At 45.8% G+C, this 16366-nt stretch overlaps 1 pseudogene across 1 annotated transcript; it reads left to right on the top strand.

Moving 5' to 3' along the window:
• The first annotated feature begins 1168 nt into the window (after window positions 1–1168).
• Window positions 1169–15175, top strand: LOC308649404 (exosome complex component RRP41-like; annotated as a pseudogene). The gene is made up of 4 exons (XR_014024426.1): window positions 1169–1177; window positions 6930–7264; window positions 7778–8511; window positions 10261–15175. The product of XR_014024426.1 is annotated as an exosome complex component RRP41-like (transcript).
• The last annotated feature ends 1191 nt before the right edge of the window (window positions 15176–16366 follow it).

The raw sequence follows: 16366 nt of genomic DNA, 5'->3' as shown, positions 1-16366 counted from the left end.
ACACATGTTCTTTTAAAAAATAAGCCTTAGAGCAATGAAGGCTACCATCAGAAGATGAAGAGACCACTGTTACATTTCCTCACTGTTAATTTCTATCCTCCAGTTCTATGGAAAAGTGGGTGAGGACATCTTCAAGGTACTTCCTGCTGAGAATGAGCAACCAGAGGGGTCTTTATAATGGAAGGTTTTTACTTGTTGTTGTCACTCTTTCTTCTGTCTTTGGTTGCATAGTTGCAAAGGGAGGAGCCACAACAAAAAAATAAACAGAAAGCTAGTACACAGAGGCACTGAGGTGGAGGAGGCCTAGTAAAATAGACTTAATCCCTCTTGGTATCCAGGAAAAGAGGCCAGAGAACCAATCAGATATGCCTAATTTCATCCCAGCCAAAAGGGATGTGTGGTGGTCAAGGGTTTTTTTGCAGCCAGGTTGCTTGTTGCCTGATCTTTTCAATACTAGTCTCTTGTGAAGTGGTGTTAATATAAACAAAGCAGGATCTGTTAGCCTTAGCACAAACTCCCCTTTGCTCTGCTAACAGATGGTCTAAAGCCATTCTGTTATCCAAAACTACTTTGGCCAAAGCAGTCAGAGAGGCTTGTGAATTTGAAAGGGACAAGGCTGTTCACTGGCCAGAATGATCAAAGTTTTGGACAGATTTCAGAGGACCCAATCATGGGCCCCATCTCCCCACCAGGGTAATAAAGTGTAGCCAAATGAAAATACTCATTGCCATCAGGGATTCCCCCCATGGGAGGTCCCTAGCCGGTCAAATAAGTAGCTTTATCAAGCTTGTTCAATGAGCAGATTCACTTAAAGAGTGAATTGAGAATGGTGTCACTAAATTTCCTAGAAAACATTGGGTGGGAGTTGTGAAGTTTCTGAGGCATTCAGTAGCCCACAGATAATTATTCATCTTTCAGCTAAACACATGTCCTGCAGGGGCACAGAAGACCTTTGTTTCTTGAAAGGAATCCAGTTGGGCTCCAATGAGGAAGGAATCCCTGACTTAAATCCTACGCATTTGATCCAGGAATAATGTGGGAAGGAAAAATCAGATACTGCTATAATTTTCTTTGTATAAAATTGGGTAACCTTGTGTACACACAGAGGTAGTTACTCTTGCTCAGGAGGGGGTCTCATTTCAAGATACTCTGGATTTTGTATTCCCCTATGGACCAGGTAAGTGATATTAGAGGCAACAAGAGGAAGAGGGGATGGGAATTTTAGAAACAGCTTCAGCTGGTAATGCATTACTTGAACCCAATACATAATGGTGTGGGCTCTGAGGTCCCATGTTGGTGTCCAGTCTCCATCTGGGATCTGAATGAAGTTTGTAACTGGATGTGCAAAGGGGTCACCATGGTCCACAGAGGATCTGGCCCTGGGAAGATAGAGCCAGCAATCAGCTGCATGAGTCGAGGTAGTCAAGGTCTCTGCTATTCTGACCAAACTGTTGTCCTCCCAGCCTAAACAGGGGAAAACAACTGAGTTAATGAAAACATAAAATCTCTCATTGTGTTTTTTTTCCTGAACAGGTATTTTAAGTCCCCTAAGGGTCATGATGTCCATGTGGGAGAAGGAGCTTCTGCCAAGTCTCTTGGGCTGTTCCTCTCTCTAGTGTGGTGTGGACCCAGGGTTTCATTCCAGAGAGCTTCAGAGATGTGTGAGTTGTCTGAAGCATGTCATGGGCCCTGGCCATTTTGCTCCCAGTTGGTGCTATGGCCCCTGCTCTTTCCAAATCTTGAGTAGCACCTGGTCCCCAGAGTGCAAGGGATGCAGAGGTGATTCCGAATTTGGAGGGGACCTGGTTGAAGTATACTCATGCACAGTGGTTCATATTTGACTGATCTGTTGCACATGCTGCTTTAGTCTAGTTTCTCCTGTTATCACCATATCCTCCCCTTTCCTTTGGGCCAGGAAGGGTCTCCCATACACTATTTCATCTAGGCTTAATTTGAGCCCACTTCTGGGGACCATTTGTTTGCAGAGGAGAGCAATTGGCAACATCTTACTCCCATGCAGTTTCCATTGGATATCCAATGCTTTGCTCACCTGTTGGATCACCTTTACAATAAAAGATGGCCCATTGTCACTTTGAATAGAGGAGGGGAGCCCATATCTTGAGATCAGCTCCTTCAAGAGAATTCTAGTTATTTATGAGGCTTTTTCTGTTTTGGTAGGGTAGGCCTCTACCCATTCAGACAGAGTGTCCACCAATACAAGTAAATATCTTAAGTTTCCCATGGCATGTGGCGTTTGAGTAAGATCTATTTGCCAGTCATCAAAAGGCTGTATTCTGGGCTGGGGATATAGCTCAGTTGGTAGAGTGCTTGCTTGTTCACTTATTAGATGTTTATTTCACCAGGTTTTGTACTGTTTAGATTGTGTTCTGTAAATTTGTGGTGCCAACTGATAGACCCAACCTGATCTTTTCTTAAAATTGGGAGCCATCTCGCCACAAAGCCATGAAAAGATAATTTCGGCTTTATTATAAATTACTGAAAATTCTGAACCTGCTTGGAATGCCTGCCCGTGCCTTGAACTCACCCATGCCTGGCTCTCTGACCAGATAGCAGCCCTCTCTGAAACTTTAGTGACGCCTCACAAATCTTGGCCTTCCCTGGCCAGATAACGACCTTCTCTGAGGCTCTAATGACCCTCATAAATTCTGATGTTGGGGCCAGCAAAAAATGTAAACTACCATCAGTGTTATGCTCGTCAGAGTTCTGTTATCTGTAACCCCCCCTTTGTGTAACTTTCTGGGCTATAAAGCTGGGCTGCAGGAAAGCTGGGGTTGCTGTCTTATTCCCGCCGTTTTGGGAGGGAGAGGCAGCCCAGCCGGTCGAAATAATAAGCTTGCTTTAATTTAATTTTAATTGGAGTCAGTGGTCTTTTCTTGCGTCCTGGTCTAACACCAACTAACAGGGAAGCTACACAGAGAAACCAGGCTGGGGTGAGGGAAATCTTTGCTGTGATTTACCTAAGAATTGAAAGTGCTAATTCTATTTCTGTGCACACTCAGGAGTATTTGGGCTTTCTGGCCTTTTTATAGCTATAAACCTAACACTAAGAAAAAGGTGACTTATTTTTAAATTAAATTTAATTTTTTTATGATTTATTATTGTAATACAGCATGGCATGGCCTAGATACCTGCACGTGCAGACTGATTTTGTGCAATTGTTTTATAGTTTTTGGTTTTTTGTTTGGGTGAGGGGACTAAGCCCAGGATCACTTTACCACTAAGCTACATCCCAGTCCTTTTTATTTTTTGGTTGGAGTCAGGGACTCACTCAGTTGCCAAGGCTGTCCTTGAATTTTCGATCCTCCTGCCTCAAAAGCTGGAGTCTCTGGGGTTACAAGGTGCACCACCTCAAGTGTTCCTCTATCAGTTAGTCCTGCTGTTAGTTTGTGCTTATGATGATTGACTTGATAAATGCTAAAGAGATCAGATGGCCGGCAGCAACAGTCTTATTGGAAAATTATTTTGTTTGGTTGACAGTTATTGGTTCATCCTGAACTGTTTAATTTAGATATCCTTTGTTTCCAAAACCCTTGTCAGAACATTTCCTTGCTAGAATTTAGTCTTTTTTTCTCCTGCCTCCCCTTCCTTATATAAAGTGAGAAACTGATGTGATTCCATTTTTGAGAAACCAGCTTCTACCTCAAGGCCTGTCCAGAGGGAGGGGGCGTGACCCTTGTCCTTAGAAAAACCCAGAGTGTTCCTAGGCACATAGCCACCCTGCTGAGTTGTTTGTCTGTAAATAACTGGAGGGATCTGCAGCGCCAGGTGTCCCTGACTCAGGTGAGGACCCATAGCAACCCTCCAACAACTACCAATCAGCATGAGACAGGGAAAATACCAGGGATGCCAGATGACCCCCCCCAGTAGTCTCGGTGATTGATAACGTGTTAGGAAATCATGTAGTTCAGCACGTACACCCCTCATGGATTAAACCAATCAGTTCAAACGAATCCCCCTCTTGTACTAACCAATCACCCCTACCCAACTTGTTTCCGCCAGTAAATGTGCTAATCAATGTTAAGAGTTGCTGAAAAAAATACAATAAAAAAAAGAGTTGCTGTTTGATTTTCCCACGGTATGAAATGATTTGCTGTGTGATACTGTGACACATAGAGTTGAGAAAGGAATGTGACCCCATTTTTGAGAAACCAGCCTCTACCTCAGAGCAAAGCCTGTCCAAGGAAGGGGGCATGATCCTTGTCCTTGGAAAAACCCACAGAGCACGCCTAAGCACATACCTACCCTACTGAGTTGTTTGTCTACAAATAACAGGAGAGATCTGTGGCACCAGGTGTCCCTGACTCAGTGAGGCTAGGTAAGGACCCATAGCAACCTCCCTAGCAACCACCAATCAGCATAAGATAGGGAAAATACCTGGGATGCCAGATGACCCCCCAGTAGTTTATGGTGGTTGATAACATGTTGGGAAACCATGTAGTTCAGCACGTACACCCCTCGTGGCCTAAACCAATCAGTTCAAAGGAATCTCCCTCTTGTACTAACCAATCACCCCTACCCAACTTGTTCCTGCCATTGAATGTGCTAATCAATGTTAAGAGTTATTGTTTGATTTTTCCCGAGGTATGGAATGATTTGCTGTGTGATGTTGTGACGCACAGAGTACCCCCAAAACCTATAAAATCTCACTGAACAAAGGACTAGGACTCACTCCCTGGGACTGCTGCATTGGAACGGCTGTGAGTCCAGGTTCCAGCTTGCAATAAAGACTCTTGTGTGATTGCATCAGATTGGGCTCCTGGAGGTCTATTGAGGTCCCACAAATCTGGCATTACAAAAGCTATTCTTTTGCTTTTTTGTCTCTTTCTCCTGATCATTGCTACCTTGCTTGCTACCCCCCCCCACACACACTTTTTTAAAAAATTGATAGACCTTTATTTTATTTATTTATTTATATATGGTGCTGAGAATCGAACCCAGTGCCTCACACATGCCAGGCAAGTGCGCTACCACTGAGCCCCAGCACCAGCCCCCTTACTCCCTTTCAATATAGAAATTTTATGAGTTTACTTTATAAACATATCAAAGATAGGAGGCACTGTTCCCTTCAACCCAACTGGGTGCAGGTGGCACAGGGAATAGCTCAGGAAATGCAGCAGACTCACAGGGAAGCCCCTAAATAATATGGTCAAAAGGAACCTTACTGTCTCATTGGGAAGACATAAGGGGTGACTGCCCTCTGTACTGAGCCCCAACAGTTTTGTCTTGCAAATGAGCAGATAAACATGAGATGCAGGGAGACAGCTGGCCTTGGGGCAAAAGCCTTGGATGCAAGACCCATAAACAGTAACTAACCTGGTCTAAACCACAAGTGCCATCAGTTAGCTCAGAGGCCCTAGGCAGTTTCAGGAGAAGGGGTTCTTCCACCTAAATGAGAAATTCAAGGAAGGAGGAAGTGAAAGACCCCCGGACCCTCAAATCCCCCGTCCAAAAGAACTAGCGTCACACTGGCTGCAAAAGCAAGAGGCAAGTTTATTAATACACAGGCGCCTGCGGGTGCACAGCATAACCTCAGCCGAAGCTTTGGTGAACTGGCACACCGGGCTTTGGGGTACAGATCTTTTATAGGGAAAAAGGAGTTGTTTTCCACCTAGCACAATAACAGGTATTTTTGAATCCAGCATACACGTCACTTAAAGGGTAAACTTGTTTTTCACTATGATAAACTTGTTTTTCACTATGATAAACTTATTTTTCACTATAGTTTCCCGAAAAACTCATTAATCTCACAGGTTTACATTGTGTTTCCTCCCTGTTCCCGCTTATGATCCCAGTTTGCTCAAGCATGTCCTGTGATGTGGGCAGGGTGCCCTTTCTAACAGGTCATATGGTGAGCTCACCTGTTTACTACATACTTTCTACTTTTTATAATCGGGCCTTAGGTTATGGGGCTGGGGTCTTTCAGAAGCACTGGGAGAAAAGCCCCATCTGGCACTCCAGCTGGTTTGATGTGTGATAATTATGGTTCCTCAATTTGCCTGTACTTAAAAAGTGGGGAATATCCCCTCCCCTACCTCTCCTTCCCTGTTACCATGAGCTGAGCAGCCTTCTTCCACCAAGCCCTTTTGCCATGATGTTTCTGCCTTGGAGCAGCCAACCCTGGGCTGAGGCCTCTGAAACCATGAGCCACAATTAACTTTTCCTCCTTTAGGTTGTTTATGTCAAGAGTTTTGATTACCAGAATGAAAAGCTCACTAATACACAGGAGAAAATGATGTATTTTCTGAATGGGAAAAGCAAGCTACACAATAAAACAATATAGAAAAGACAGCTTTTTACTTAAAAAAAAAAAAAGAGAGAGATATACATGTACATATTAACAGAAAAAAACTTCGTTTTTAGAAAATGAGATTATAGGTCACTTAGATTGGGGAGAAATACTCTAATAAAATAAGTTTACTCTTTTGTGTATACTGGGGATTGAATTCTGTGGTGCTCTACCACTGAACCACATCCCAAGACCTTTTTATTTTGAGACAGTTTCACTAAGTTGCTGAGGCTGACCTTGAACTTGTGATCCTCCTTCCTCAGCCTCCTGAATGGCTAGGATTGTAGACTTGGCCACTGCACTCGGCTGTAATGTATTTATATTTTATATTGATTAAATTCATAACAGATTGCAATGTATCCATTATAATTAATATGAATAAATAAAATTCATAAGAAATTTTAAAAAATAACAAGAAAATATTGCCTGATCCTACCAACTGGCTCTTGACTGTTGCTATGTTCTTTAAGGTTCTGTCAGTTCCGCACCCTCACACGATAGCTACCAGAACCCTGTTTCCCAGACAACCTGACAGCCTTAAAAATGTTGCTTTACGGTCGGGAGTCCTCGCCGGAAGGGTGAATCGTAGTCCCCGGCCAGAATGAGTCCGGAGGAGTGGTAGTCCCGGGCCCGGAAAGTGTCCGGGTCGTCGGGAATCGTAGTTCCCAGAACTGGAAGGGAACGGACAGCCGGAAACTGGATCCGCCAAGCCCGGGCTTCCGGGTGCCGTGTTCTCTGCGACACAGAGAGCTGGGTCGGCGACCTGGCGGGGCTGGGCCTCCTGTCTGAACAGGGTTACCGGGTGGACGGTCGTCGCGCCGCGGAGCTGCGCAAGATCCAGGCGCGCAGGGGCGTGTTAGCGCAGACCGACGGCTCTGCCTACGTAGAGCAACCTTCACACCCAGGCGCTGGCAGTGGTCTACGGGCCGCACGAGGCGAGCGGGCCGCGCCGGATTGGCGGGGTCGCGGGCGCGCCTCCCGTTTACGCAGCGAATGCTCGATGCCAACTATCGGATTAGTAAATGCCCAAGTTATTAAGGTGCATCCCTGGGAATGCCCTTTCTCTCTCCTGCGCCCTGCACTCCGCAGTCGGGCTCCTCATCGTGTCAGGCTGTAGCCCACTCGGCCACTTCCCCGCAATTCTATTCACGTCACGTTTGGGAACGTCATTTCTACTTAATCTTACTCGTTTGTCTTTCACGGAAACATAAACTCTCTGAGAGCCTCGACTTTAAATAAAATTGTCTGATTTTATTGCTATGTTCTACGCTGCAAAAGTGCCTCCCCAATGCAGAAATAATTTTTAATTGCTTAGCACATAATGTGGGAGCCCAGCTTCCTAGGTGAAAGAAGCCAGGATGAAGGCAATGGATAGAAACAAACGTGACATTTCTGCAAAGCCGAAAGAATGCTGGTGGATGGAGAGGAGATAATTCCAAATAACCGTTTCCAGGGAGATCGGGGTTCCAGGTCTGCCTGACCGGGCTCTGGTGAACTGTCAGTATAGTTCAGCAACCTTCAGCACAGGTGAGCGCAAGCAGAGGCCACATGGAGGCTGTAAGACCTGTGAAATGGGCCTACAGCTGTGCCAGACCTTTTCTTAGTGAGCTGCACCCACGATCCCAGATTGACATCTGTGTGCAGGTCTGCAGGCTGATGGTGGAACGAACGCAGCTTGTGTGATGGCAGTGTTGGATGCTGGGATACCCATGCTGGACTTTGTGCATGTTCAGCTGGTTTTGTGGGAGACACAGCCCTGGGAGACCTCAGCCATATGGAGGAAGCAGCTGGTGGTCCCCAACTAGCCCTGGCCCTGCTGCCAGCCTCAGGCAGGATTGTGCTGTTTGAAATGGATGCCCAACTGCATGAGGACCACTTGTAGTGGGTGCTAGAGGCCGATGCCCAAGCTGCTAGAGATGTGCACACCTTGTTGGACCATGTGGTATGGCAACATGTGCATGAGGCATCTATCTTGCTGGGGGACTGAGCACCCAGCCACCTATGTCCAGAATAAAGTCCCGCTCCTCTGCTTAACAACAACAAAAAATGTTGTTTTAAGCAACTAGTTTCAAGCAGCCCATACCTCTAGTCCCAGTCACTCAGGAGACTAAGGCAGGAGGACCCCTTGAGCCCAGGAGTTGGAGGCCAGCGTGGGCAACATAGTGAGACAAAAGAAGAAAGGAGAGGAAAGGAAGACAAAACAAGTTTGTGTTTTTAATTTTTAAATATTTTTTTGGTACCAGGGATTGAACTCGGGGGCGTTCAACCACCGAACCACATTTTGTATTATTTATTTATTTATTTATTTTAAAGAGAGAGAATTTTAATATTTATTTTTTAGTTTTCCGCAGACACAACATCTTTTTTTTTTTTTTTTAGAGAGTGAGAGAGAGAGAGAGAGAAATTTTTTTTTTGAGAGAGAGAATTTTTAATATTTATTTTTTAGTTCTCGGCGGACACAACTGTGGGGAGCCATTCTGACACGTGATTGGGTGACTCCCGTTAAGGGCCTGAGGCACTCTGGCTGTGTCGGAGTTATCCCGACCCTTTCCTGATGAGAGAGCCCATCCGTGTGGGGGTGTGCGTAACCACTGACCCTGGAGACCCAATCACTGACCCTGACCTTGGAGTGCAGCCCCCCCTCAACCTTCATTGGATGGAATTCTCCCCTGAATCTCTTGTCCCCCCAAATAAAAGGCTACTCCCCGGCGTGTTCGCTCTCTCTCTCTCCTGCTAGCCCAGAGTAATCCTCGCTGCCCTGCTGGGCGGCTGGAGGCAGGGAAACAGGGAGGCGAGCCGTCTCGGACCTAGCAATGTAAAATAAGGTACTGTCTGTGTGTTTTATTTTGATCTCTTCTAACTAACTTAATGCCAGAACCTCATTAATGAAACCACTGCGCAGGCCGCGTGGTAGACACAACATCTTTGTTGGTATGTGGTGCTGAGGATCGAACCCGGGCTGCACGCATGCCAGGCGAGCGTGCTACCGCTTGAGCCACATCCCCAGCCCGACACAACATTTTTGTTTGTATGTGGTGCTGAGGATTGAACCCGGGCTGTACACATGCCAGGAGAGCGTGCTACCACTTGAGCCACATCCCCAGCCCCTTGTATTTTATTTACAGACAGGTTCTCACTGCATTGCTTAGTGTTTCACTTTTGCTGAGGCTGGCTTCGAACTCATGATCCTCCTGTTTCAGCCTTCAGAGCCTCTGGGATTACAGGTGTGTGCCACTACTCCCTGCCCAGGTTTGTGTTTGTAAATGAGGAGATATAAACTGGGCACAGTCACTAACGCCTGTTATCCCAGCAGCTTGGGAGGTTGAGGCAGAAGGATCAAAAGTGCAAGGCCAGCCTCAGCAACTTAGCGAGACTCTGTCTCAAAATAAACAATAAAAAGTGTTGGAGATGTGCTCAGTGGTACAGTGCCACTGGTTCAACCCCCAGCACCAAAAGAAAAGAAAAGAGCATATGCAGCCTGGCACATAGGCCTGGGGAAGGCGTGGCAGGCCTGGTTCTTCATAATTAGGGCTTCATTTCAGCATCACCTTCATATCTTCCTCAGCTGGAATCCTGTTCTCTAGCACCTGGGAAGTCAGCACCCTTGGCTCTGGACTGGGGCTCACACACCATGTTTTCCAGACTCCCTGCAGTGAGAAACTGTGGCTTCTAACTTGGTTACTGCCTGTAGCCCTAGTGGCCACACCCAGCATTCTTGAAGGGAAAGGCCAAGGTACAGTCCTTGGGCTAGTGATTGACCGATGGGGCAGGGGCCCTAGACATACCTGCATGAGCAGGTCAGTCAGCCACAACCCAGGTCCTATGGGACAGTCACGGAGACTAAAGTACAATCTGTAATGATCTGAGCATAGAACCTGCTTTTTACAAATAAGCGCAATGAATTTGCGCACAGTTTTAACACTAAAATTTCTAAATATTTTTTTTTTCCTTAGGGATCATTTTCAGGGTGCTTCTATGCACAGGTTCATCTGTGACCTCTGTATTGTTGTGGCAGGAGTCATGCGCAAGCATTCAGGTTGGTTCACTGTTTTCCTTGCGTTTCTCCTTTACTTTAGAGTTCGGGCATTTCCAAATTCACCATGTAGACATGTTATGTGAGCTTACAATTTCCCTCAGATAGTAGACAGGATACTAAATGTGACCTGTTTGAGGACACTTTGTGTCTGAAGGGGCTGAGACCTCTGGCACTGAGACCTTAAGGCACATAAAGCAGGGGCCACCCCTGCAGTCCCTGCACCTGAAATAGTGGAAGGTGCCCAAATATTTGTTGACTGAATGACTTCACTAGGACAATCTTTTGGAGAAGTTAATACCAGCAAAGTGTCCTTTGCATATAGTAAGTGACCAATATATATTTCTTGAATGAATGCATGAAAATGGTTGAGCTTTTAGCAGGAGAGGAAGGCTGTAGGAATTATGTTTAAGATGATTTGTCACTTACCCAGCCCTTTGGGAATTGGGGGAACATTTGAGGGGCCCATGCAGTGAATTTAATTCAAGAAATAGTCTCTGAAAGGGAATAAAGGTAAGAAAGAAAGGCTTCCGTACTTTCATTTTGTTTGTTCATTGAACCAATGTCTATCTATTACCCGCTATGTGTCAGGTCCTAGGAGGCGAACTATCCATGGTAGCAATAGGCTTTGGGAAAGAGATGATTAAAAAAATACAGCAATGTACAAAATAGAAATGTTTTTAAAATTAGCTTTAATCTTCCTTCCCATATGATCTCAGTGACATTTAAAAAATAATGTATGTATAGTCATTTCCCCTTACACTTGGGGGACACATTCTAAGACCCCCATTGGATATCTGAAAACTTAGATGATACTAAACTATAAATACTCTTTTGCCTCATATCCGTGATGATGTTTAATTTATAAATTAGAAAGTACAAACAATCTTGAGATCACCAGATTGATTTCATTCTATGTTCCTTTCCATAGCTATCCCTCACCAGGAGTGTGTATGTGTGTGTGTGTGTGTGTGTGTGTGTGTGTCTGGGGATTGAACCCAGGGCCTCGTGCATGTGAGGCAAACACTCTACCAACTGAGATATATTCCCAGCCCTGACTGGGTTTTCTTTAAAAGGAGTGACAGGAACCCCAAGACACACTTCTCACTCTGGAGATGGTCCACATTCCCTTGAATGTGAATCTACTTTCCTAAATCAACCTCTGTTTAGGTCTCTGGATAACACATACTTACACATGTGGACCTAGCACCCTGCTAGTCCTGAATCAGGTTCCCACTTCTCTCTGGGAGCTCCTCAGTCATTTCCCTGAAAATACCTCTCCTCCCATGACAACACTCTGAAATACTATCTGAAAAATCCTGCCATCTGGGCAGCCCTGCTGCTGAAAACCCAATCTGCCTCTGTTTGCTTTGACTGAGTAAACATTTTGTTATTGTTTACATGAGATGCAATTATACACCAGGTCACAAGTCTATTTGTGATCATTTGCATGGTTTCCTAAATTTACAAGATGTTTAATGTTTTTTAATTTTGGTGGGTCAGTGATGTTAAACTGTACAGACCTGTTAAAGGCAGAGTCACATAATGATAGTTACCCTACACACCAGGGATTCTACATTTTACTTCAAAAGTAAAAGCTAGGTTAATGTGCAAAGGACTTTTATGTAACTGTGATGCTAATTATTATCAGCTTCTTTGAAACTTCAATGTATTTATGTTCACCAAGTGTATAAACCTTCTAAGTTGCAAAGTTTAGGAGAACACTGTGTGTGTGTGTGTGTGTGTGTGTGTGTGTGTGTTACTGGGGATTGAACCCAGGGCACTCTACCACTGAGCCACATCCCCATCCCTTTTTATTTTGTATTTGGAGGTAGGGTCTTGCTAAGTTGCTTAGGACCTCACTAAATTCTGAGGGCAACCTGTAACTTATGATCCTCCTACCTCAGTCCCCTCGGTTTCTACTCAGTTGCTGGGATTTCAGGCATGTGCCACCAGCTTGGCTTTAGAAGAACACTTTACCAAGTTGGGGTTTTCCAAGTTAAAGTTGTTAGCAGTGGGGCTGGGGCTGGGGTTGGGGCTCAGCGGTATAGCACAGCCCCCACCTAGCACGTGCGAGGCACTGGGTTTGATCCTCAGCACCACATAAAAATAAATAAATAAAATAAAGGTATTGTGTCCAACTGCAACTAAAAAAATATTTTTAAAAAATTGTTAGCAGTGATGACCTTTTTCGGGCTTATGTTTGTGTGTTCCTAATTGTTGGGTTGAACACTCGGCAGCTTGTGGGAAAGCTTGCAATGAGATTAGGTCTTTAAGAAAAAGAGGTAATGAGGGAAATGAGGATGGGGGCTGGCCACTGCCCTTATCTCCAGGCCTTAGGAGAAGATCTAAACAGGTCCTGGTTGTCAGTAAAGGAATGGACTCATGAAATACCTGAAGGCCTTCCTGTGCTGTGAGCAGGCATCTATTCTGTGTATTCCCGCAGCTTAAGCCCAGTGCTGCTGGGATAAATGAGGTAAGCAACAAAGAAGTAAATTAGGAATAAAATGGCCAAAACCTTACAGGCACCGTGGCGCGCTCCTATAATTCCAGCAGAGAATTCAAAGCCAGCCTCGGCAAAAGCAAGGCACTAAGCAACTCAGTGAGACCCTGTCTCTATATAAAATACAAAATAGGGCTGGGGATGGGGCTCATTGCCCCTGAGTTCAATCCCTGGTACACCGCCCCCCCCCCCAAAAAAAAGGCCAAAACCTCTTGAAAAACAGCACTCTGGGGCCTTTGCAGCCCTGGGGTTGAATAATAGGTGCAGTCAGCTGGATCCTAGAGAGACACTTGTAGGCTTTGGGTGGAGTGTGGGGGTGGGGGGAGGGACTGGGCTTGCCAGGAGCCTCCATGAGGTTAGAGGTAGCTCCCCCATTGGAGGGGTTTGGAGGGGTGGGGACCACCACATGAATACAGGGATGCCCCCCCACCAAAACACAAAGAGGGGTGCTGCAGGGCTGGCAAGGCCCCTGCTGTGTGCATTAAACTTAGCCACAGACCTGAGCTAGCCACTCGTCCTCCCCAACCCCCAGGAACAGTTGAAACTAGAGAGAGATGCCCCATTTAGCACAGGTTGACAGCAGAGATATGTTGTCACGGCCCTTAGAACCTACAGATGAGTGAATACAGGTCACAGAATGACAACAGGCTAACCTGATAAGACGTGGCCTGCCCAGAGCCTGTTGGCAACAAATGGAAACTGGGGCCCTTGGACATGGGCCCTGCTCAGGGTGTCCACTAGTTCCAGCGACTCAGAAGTTGAGGTGGCAGATGAAGACACACAGGAAGATGGACCAGCAGTGGTCCAAAAAAGAGAGACAGAGAGAGAGAGCCCCAGCAGGAACAGCCTGAGGGACTTCCTGATATGTTTCCAGCCAGGAGGGATGTCCACAGCCCCCCAGGAGGCCACATGCTCCAGAACTGGTGGGACTGGGGGCCAAGTTCAGGCAGGGAGTGAAAGACCCTTGGAACCCTCTATCTTGGATTCTGGCCCCGGGGGAGTGGGAGAGCATAAGTTTCCCTTGTGTTAATCCCCCAAGTTGGTGTTGCTTCAGCACACACAGGAAACTGATATGATGGTTCATAGCAATGTGGAGCTGGAAAGTTCAAGTTCATAGCCAGGTTGTTCCACTGGCACGGATTGGATTTCTTGTAAGTTCTTTGGCCTCTGTGACTCAGCTTCCTCATTTCTTTCTTTTTTTCCCTTGGGTACTGGGGATGGAACTCAGGGGTACTTGACCACTGAGCCACATCCCCAGCCCTATTTTGTATTTTATTTAGAGACAGGGTCTCATTGAGTTGCTCAGTGCCTTGCTGTTGCTGAGGCTGGCTTTGAACTCGCGATCCTCCTGCCTTAGACTCCTGAGCCGCTGGGATTACGGGCCTGCACGGTGGTGCCAGGCCCAGCTTCCTCGTTTCTAAGTAGGGTTGATCATTTTTCCCCCAGAGGCAAATTTTACCCAGATGTAAAGACACTGGTGCCCTAGCTGCCAAGTGGAGCAGCAAGCCTATGGGTCCCTGCCTAGAAGCGGCAGAGGAGCAGTAGAGCAGTGGCCTGGGTGGGTTGGAGCTCAGGTGGCAAGCATGGCCCCTGACAGTGTGGAGCCTGCCAGGCAGTCTGGCGGGTCTGACATTCTGAGAGCCAAGATGGGAGGACCTGTCACCCTTTGTCCACCAGGCCTGGGTATGGTACAGATAAATGCTTGCGGCAGAAACCGGCTGCATGCAGCGCTGCAGCAACCTGCTAGCATTGACCGTGACCATTGGAAGACCTCAACTCTCAACAACTCCCAACCCCACTTCCTGACCTGTGGTGAGAAAATGGAAATGGGGCAGACCTGAATGGAAGTCCAGATTCTAGAGCTGATCTATACTGTTAGTAGGTTTACAAACCCTAATTTGCATAAATTTGGATCATTGTCATTAGTAGTTTTCAACCCTAGTTGGCAAAAGTTCGGACCAATAGCAGTGACCCAAGTGCTAGACAAATCCCCAGTCTAGCACACTCCTGCAAGGAAACATGCTATGGAGTCCCCTCTTGGATGGCAAGGTTTCTTTTCCTGTTCTTCAATAAATTCTACTGTTATACTCACACATCCTGCCTGGTCTGTGGGTTTCATTCTTTGAATTCCTGAGACAAGAACCCAGAAAGAAAAAGATTGATGGTGAGCTGCGGGGAGGGCAGGGCCGGCCATTAAGAACTGCAACACTTGGGGCCCAGAAGCTGCCGCTTGTGCAAATCCCACCCACCAGCAGAAGTGGAGAAACCCCGAGTAACTGTAACTTCATCAGTACCCAGTTCATGTTATCTGCTCTCACTAATTTTGTCAATATGAACTATATTTCTTTGTTCCACTTGATGGCTGTGGTTTTCAATTCTGTATTATCACACATCAGTAATCTTGGCATTTTACTTTTGTGGTGTTTATTGGTACTGTCTGAAGTTTATCCATTTTTATATTTTAGGCATTCCTCTTTTAAACAACATATACCAGGATATTATTACTGATGCTTTACTGTTAACAATTGATGGGACTGGCTTGAATCAGGCCACCTCAATTTAATTGTTCCACATTTTTTTAAAATAATTAAACTGTTTGGTTACATATTTCTACTAATGTGGTCTAGCTTTTAGTTCTTTGTTCCCCCAAATTTGGGTGGTTTGAAAACTGTCAGTTTCTATGTCACCATTTAAAAAATTGAAAGGTTAGTATCTCTTTAGTTCTCTACCTAAATGAACAATATTCATCCCTCACTCTGGTCCCCTCCCCATTCCACATTTATGAAGCTTTACTATTCATTTACTTTTCAGGTCCCAGTCTCAATGTTTTTATTTAATGGGAAATATTTCACATTAATTTTAAGTTTTTTTGTGCTTTTTGGCAGTGCTGGGGACGGAACCCAGGGCCTCATTGTGCATGGTAAGCAAGCACTCCATCACTGAGCCACACTCCAACCCTTGTATTTCAAGTTTTTGTTAATTTTACCTTTATATTATGCCACTTCTATGTCCAATATTTTACTTGGATAGTTAGTGGAAGATACTGATGGTTGGGGTCAATTTGGAATCGTCAGGGTGTAAGAACAGGGAGTGTCAGCCTTTCCCAGGCAGGTGGCAGAGCAAGGGAGCCACTTTGCAAGGCAGCCTCACAACACCTAGGATTCTCTCCCTACCCTATGATAAGCGACTGGGGTTGTATTAAAAAAAAAAAAAAAGCCCACCCTTTTGTTGGACATTACTTATTCATTCCTGTATCTGTTTTCCTTCTGTTATCGAACCTGCTTTCCAAGGCCCTGCAACCCACCTACTCCGGGCACTCATGTTCTACCCTGCCTCACGGTGGGATGCAAACACAAGTCAGGTTCACAAGGGCCAGGGGCAGCCCAGCTGTCTCAACACCTCAGGCTGAGTCACCAGTGTCAGCCCCACTAGTGGCTTTGAGGTTGACTATGTACCTGGGTCTACACAGCCACCTCTCAGAAGACATGGATATAGCTCCTGGCCTTGACCCAGAACTGCTATA

Source organism: Spermophilus citellus (genome assembly GCF_964194105.1).
Source record: "Spermophilus citellus genome assembly, chromosome: 5".
NCBI lineage: Eukaryota > Metazoa > Chordata > Mammalia > Rodentia > Sciuridae > Spermophilus > Spermophilus citellus.
The sequence above is the reverse complement of the archived record's forward strand: the minus strand, read 5'-3'. Positions and strand labels throughout refer to the sequence as shown.